We start from the raw sequence: 6647 nt of genomic DNA, 5'->3' as shown, positions 1-6647 counted from the left end.
TACTTATTAAGCTTCTCCATCATTACCATTGCCATCTCTTTTAGATCTTGATCCTTACTTTCAGCACATTATTTCAATATAGTATCGATGACACTAATTGAATCCAAATATGTGTTTGAAGTAATGTACTTTGTACCTGAAACATTGCAGAATTATATAGCAAAATAATTCAGAATTTTATAGCATCCAAGTGCAACATTATGAAGCTAAAATTGTGCAAAATTTAGAAGCTAAAACCAAGGTTGCAAAAAACGTGAGACGGGGTCGAGACGGTCGGGTCCTAAAAAGGTCGAGATGTTCAAGACGGGGTCGAGACGGAGGTCGAGACGGACGTTGACCAAAGTTGACTTTTAAATATTTAAGTATAAAAATGCATATATGTACACATATTTTAAAGCAAAAAACTTCAATTGATTAATTTGTACCCATAATTGCTATCATCATCAATTTAATACAAAAAATTCAAACTAAAATACGATATATTTCACCGATTTTACCGATTTTCACGCTTTTCTGAATTTTGACCGACTTTGACCCGATTTTTTCAACTTTGACCCGAATTTTGACCGTTGACTGTCATATTAGACGGTTTTCTTCGAGACGGGACGGGCTAGTCACCAAACCGTCGAGACGGGCGTCGCAACGGCTCGAGACGGGGTGTTTTGCAACAGAGGCTAAAACTGTGCAAAATTTAATATAGTGGAGAACTCAAAACTGAGCAGTAAATATAAAACTGAGCAATAAATATAAAACTGTGCATAAATATAAGACTGTGCATAAATATAAATACACATGATACCTGAAACTCTGAGAGTAAGCTCATAAAAGTGGCGAAGAAAAATTATCAATCTCTTTGCATTATCCCAATCAGTTGATACTGGTACCCCAACCGCTCCCCCATCTTGAAGGTCACGCAAATATACATAATCCTCCTCTGCAAACTTATCAAACACATTTCTATACTCGATTGCTACACTCATCATTAAGTAAGTGGAGTTCCAACGTGTTGGAACGTCTAGGCATAAACACTTTTGACACTTGATCCCTTCCGACATAGCAAAATTTTTGAACTTTTTACTCCTAACTGTTGACAATCTAACCCACCAAACAGCCCGCCTAATACGTTCAACTGAACCTTCCAATCTTTTAAGGCCTTCTTGTACGATCAAATTCATAATATGTGCCATACATCTTACATGAGACCAATCCCCCTCAAGAATACAACTATCACCCCACGTCTTAAATTTCCTCTTTAAATATTCCAATGCGGTATCATTGCTGCTAGCATTATCAACAGTAACAGTCATGATGTTCTTCAAATCCCATCCAGTTAAACAATTCTCAATGGCTTTTGCAATATCTACTCCTCGATGGCTAGTAATTGGACGAAAATTGATAAATTTTTTTTTGCAATTTCCAATTATTATCGACATAATGCGCAGTCAGACATATGTAATTAATTCTTTGCACCGATGTCCATGTGTCGGTTGTCAAACAAATTCTAAGAGTAGATTCTTTCAGTTGATCTTTCAGTTTAGACTTTTCATCAAGATATAACTGAAAACAATCTCTTGTAACCGTGGTTCGTGATGGAATATGAAGGTGTGGTTGGCAAACCCTCATGCATTTCCTAAAGCCTTCTTTCTCTACAAACATGAATGGCAATTCATCAATGATTATCATCTCAGCGAAAGCCTTCTTACATTTTTGTTTATCAAACTTCCAGTTCCCAAGACTAGTTTTACTCCTTCCAGTTTCAACATCATTAGTTGTATCAACTGTCAATTGTGACTGAATCAAGCCTTTGTTCGAATTTAAGTCGCATCTTTTCACATGAGCCGCTAAAATAGATGTTCCTGAGGTTGAATTGGCAACATAGTTGGCAGTACAATAAATACATTGAGCTCTAAGATTGTCATTATCATCATGATATTTGGTAAAATATTGCCATACCTCTGACCTTTCTTTAGATTTTCTTTTACGTTTACGAGTATTATTTTTGATTGTCGTATTACTAGAGGTTGATCCTAACCTCTCTTCGTTTGTAATTTGTTCCTCGTTAGCAGCAGATATTTTTCTAAGAACATTAAAAAATAAGTCAAATATTAACAACATAATAATATATATGAAATCTAATCAACTGTTAAACTAATAAACAATTAGACAAACTATTAAATGAAAAAATTGTTAAACTAATAACTCGAGGAGTGGAGTCATGGACTACTGGATATATAAATAATTACTCCATATTTGATGAACTATTAAACAAATCAAGCTTATAAAGACAACTAAATAACTCGTTGACTAGATGTACATTATTGTATTCTACACACTATTAAATAATAACCCATTAAACAAATCAAAGCTTTGAAGTACGAATCACATAATATAGATATAAAATTTGGCCACAATAATATGTATTAAAAGAATCAGAGAGTAAGTATCTAACTTATGAAGAAGAATCAAGGGCTGAAGGTTGAGGAAGAAGATCAATGACTAGCGTAGCATTTTTTTGTTTTTCAATCGGGTAGGTGTGTGAGCGGCTAGGGTTTGTGAGATTTGATGAGAGAACATAGGAAATTAGGAATTAGGAATAAGTGTTTATTATGTAGTACTATATTACTAATATTACTGATACTCCGTATTTTATCATTTCAATTTTAACCACAAGTTCTATCTAGTGAATAAAAAATTGGGCCTTGGCCAATAGTCCAAATACTAGTACTAGTTCTTTAATAGGAATAAAAATAATACATAAATCTAATATAAATATATATTACAAATGTATATGTAAATATAAATATATTAATATTTTTTAATTTGAATTCGGTTTTTAATTCGGTTTTCGGTTAACCGAATTTAAAATTTTCAAAACCAAACCGAAAACCGAATTACAAATTCGGTTTCGGTTTCAATCGATCCGAAAACCGTTTAAAAAATCCGGTTTGGTTTTTTTTGGTTTGGATTCTGTTCGATATTCGGATTTTTCGGTTTCAAACCAAATGGTGCTCACCCCTAATCCAACTTGTTAAAACAAAAGCTCACTAGCTTATATTTATTCTACATTGTAAAAATCTAAGTTTTATAACTTAAGGTTTTGTAAAAGTTGAAAGTCTAAGTTCTATAACTTAGGGTTTCACCTAGGACACAAGATCTAGACTTCCTAGTCTAAGGTCTTCAATATTTAGCTTAGATCTAAGTTCTATAACTAAAGGTCTTGCTTGTTTGGTTTGAATCTAAGCTTATAGCTTAAAATTTCAAATAGAACTTATACTTGTGTCGAAACTAAGAACTTGATGTAACTTTGGTTCATCGTCCTTCTAAAACTCTTAAGTGAGTTGTACTTCTTTTCTTAGTCTTGAGAATTTGTGTTTATGGTTAAAACTTGGTCAAAATGATGCTAAAACATCAAGAGTTGTACACTTGAGGCTTATACGCATCAAGGATGAGAACCGTGATAAGTATCAAACACCAAGAAACCCACCGGAGCACTTGAATCTGTTTTTTCGGGTCTGATCTGACTTCTAGAGCTTCTAGAAAGTTGATTTCCAGAAATTTTGGGATGTTTAGATGACTTTTCGTTTAAGACTCGCCTAAATCCGATATACGGTTTAGGATTTATAGTCTTTCGAAGTTCACTACGCCTTTGTAACGACGTGCTGAATTTTCTGACCTACTCGCGCTTTGACCATCGCCACAGTCAAACGACATCGAGTTAGGATCTGAGTTTCGGAGAGCGGTAAGAGGACTCACAAACGGAGCCTTGTCTACTGGCCGCGCATCATTTCAGTTTGTGTAGAGGTCGTAGCGGCTGTTCGAATTCAGCTTTTCGTTTCGACCTCTATTCTTGTTGAAAACTTACTTTATCTTTTACACATGATGATAATGATGATACTTAAGACTTAACTTACTTACTTTTAAACCTTTTGGGACGATTTACTGACTTAGTAACCATTGACTTAGGTTGAGGACCTTTTGGATCGACTTACTACTTGCTTACACTTTCGTATCGATTTTACCGTACATCCACTGTGAGTTATAGCTCCATTTTTACTTTAACTATTTTTGGGACTGAGAATACATGCGCTTTTTATGTTTTACATACTAGACACGAGTACTTTAACTTTATATATGTGTGGGTGACATAACGGCATAAATTTTCCCCTCAGCTCGGTAACTTTTAACTATTGGTTTATGAACCGGTAGACGCGAATCTTATATATGGATCCATAGGGTTTGACATCCCCACTCGGGCTAGTCGCTCTAGCATTCAACGGGTGTTTAATACTTCGTCTATTTTAACGCACTCGCCAAGTATACTTTTAGGGGGTGATATGTAGTGACCCGAACTTTTCCATGTTTATTTATATTAAATGAAATTGATATTTACATGATTAAGTGTTTCCAACATGTTAAGCAATCAAACTTGTTAAGACTTGATTAATTGAAATAGGTTTCATATAGACAATTGACCACCCAAGTTGACCGGCGATTCACGAACGTTAAAACTTGTAAAAATTATATGATGACATATATATGGATATATATATATATATATATATATATATATATATATATATATATATATATATATATATATATATATATATATATATATATATATATATATAGTTAACATGATATTATGATAAGTATGTATCTCATTAAGTATATTAACAATGAACTACATATGTAAAAACAAGACTACTAACTTAAGGATTTCGAAACGAGACATACATGTAACGATTATCGTTGTAACAACATTTAAATGTATATATATATATCATATTAAGATATATTAATACATCATAATATCATGATAATGTAATAATTTAATATCTCATTAGATATAATAAACAATGAGTTAACAACATTTAACAAGATCGTTAACTTAAAGGTTTCAAAACAACATTTACATGTAACGACTAACGATGACTTAACGACTCAGTTAAAATGTATATACATGTAGTGTTTTAATATGTATTCATACACTTTTGAAAGACTTCAAGACACTTATCAAAGTACTTCTACTTAAAAAAAATGCTTACGATTACATCCTCATTCATTTTCATCAACAATTCTACTCGTGTGCACTCGTATTTGTACTTGTACAATAAACAGCTTCTAGACGTATATACTATTGGTATATACACATAATAATTCAGCTCTTAGCAGCCCTAGATAGTCAATAAACATGTGGAACCAACAATTAGACAACTAGCATGACTTATGAGAAAGGAAACAAAAACAAGAACTCCTTTTAACCCCACTCACCTTCACCACTCACCACCTACTCCATTTAACTTCCAATTTTCTTCCCAATTCTCTCTCAAAACACACACACTCTTCCATGAATGTCTAAGTTACTATTTTTTCTGCAAAAATCATCAAATACAAGCTTTGGTTGTTACCTATAATCATCATAAAAACAATTACTCAAGAACACATCAAGAACACTTCCAAGTTTACAAGTTTACTTCCAAGTTTCCTAATCCATTCCAAGCAATCATCTAAGATCAAGAAACCTTTGTTATTTATAGTAGGTTATCTTTATAAATCAAGGTAATATTCATATTCAAGCTTTGATTCAATTTCTATAACTATAACTATCTTAATTCGAGTAATAATCTTACTTGAACTTGTTTTTGTGTCATGATTCTATTTCAAGAACTTCCAAGCCATCAAAGATCCTTTGAAGCTCAAGTTATTTTTTCATCATTTTCAGTAGGTTTACCTACTAAACTTGAGGTAGTAATGATGTTCATAACATCATTCAATTCATATATGTATAACTATCTTATTCGAAGATTTGAACATGTAATCACTAGAACATAGTTTAGTTAATTCTAAACTTGTTCGCAAACAAAAGTTAATCCTTCTAACTTGACTTTTAAAATCAACTAAACACATGTTCTATATCTATATGATATGCTAACTTAATGATTTAAAATCTGAAAACACGAAAAACACCGTAAAACCGGATATACACCGTCGTAGTAACACCGCGGGCTGTTTTGGGTTAGTTAATTAAAAACTATGATAAAATTTGATTTAAAAATTTTTCTTCTGGGAAAATGATTTTTCTTATGAACGTGAAACTATATCCAAAAATCATGGTAAAACTCAAAGTGGAAGTATGTTTTCCAAAATGGTCATCTAGACGTCGTTCTTTCGACTGAAATGACTACCTTTTACAAAAACGACTTGTAACCTGTATTTTCAACAATAAACTTATACTTTTTCTATTTATATTCATAAACTTAAGTTCAATATGAAACCATAGCAACTTGAATCACTCAAAACGGATTTAAAACGAAGAAGTTATGGGTAAAACAAGATTGGATATTTTTTGCTTGTTGTAACTACGTGAAAATTGGTAACAAATCTATATTAATCATATCCTAGCTAACTCATATTGTATTATACATGTATTCTAATATATTATGTAATCTTGGGATACCATAGACACGTATACAAATGTTTTGACATATCATATCGAACCATATATATATATTATTTGGAACAACCATAGACACTCTATATGCAGTAATGTTGGAGTTAGCTATACAGGATTGAGGTTGATTCCAAAAATATATATACTTTGTGATCTAGCCTGAGACGTGTATACACTGGGTCGTGGATTGATT

Source organism: Rutidosis leptorrhynchoides, chromosome 3 (assembly GCF_046630445.1).
Source record: "Rutidosis leptorrhynchoides isolate AG116_Rl617_1_P2 chromosome 3, CSIRO_AGI_Rlap_v1, whole genome shotgun sequence".
Lineage (NCBI taxonomy): Eukaryota > Viridiplantae > Streptophyta > Magnoliopsida > Asterales > Asteraceae > Rutidosis > Rutidosis leptorrhynchoides.
The sequence above is the reverse complement of the archived record's forward strand: the minus strand, read 5'-3'. Positions refer to the sequence as shown.